Source organism: Etheostoma spectabile, chromosome 13 (genome assembly GCF_008692095.1).
Source record: "Etheostoma spectabile isolate EspeVRDwgs_2016 chromosome 13, UIUC_Espe_1.0, whole genome shotgun sequence".
In the NCBI taxonomy this organism is placed as follows: Eukaryota; Metazoa; Chordata; class Actinopteri; order Perciformes; family Percidae; genus Etheostoma; species Etheostoma spectabile.
Window position 1 is genome coordinate 22,709,067 of NC_045745.1, and position 276 is coordinate 22,709,342.

A 276-nucleotide genomic window follows, 5' to 3' on the forward strand; every position below is an offset into this window, starting at 1 on the left:
ATCATGTCGCAGAGTTCAGGGAGGATCAATGTGGGAAAGATTGACATCTATTCCTTCCAGTTAAAACTAGATGTTACAAGACCAGCCTACCTGTTTAGCCAATCAGAAGATGAATTGAATGATACCAAACTTGACCTGAAGATTTTTACCCTGTGATGGCTGCAGCTGTGTCAAAGCAAAAATAGGGCCTTGGTTATTGCTTTTCAATATTTCATCAATGTATGATTACTTATTTCTATAAATGTGTGTATATAGTTATTTCAAGTATGTGTGTGA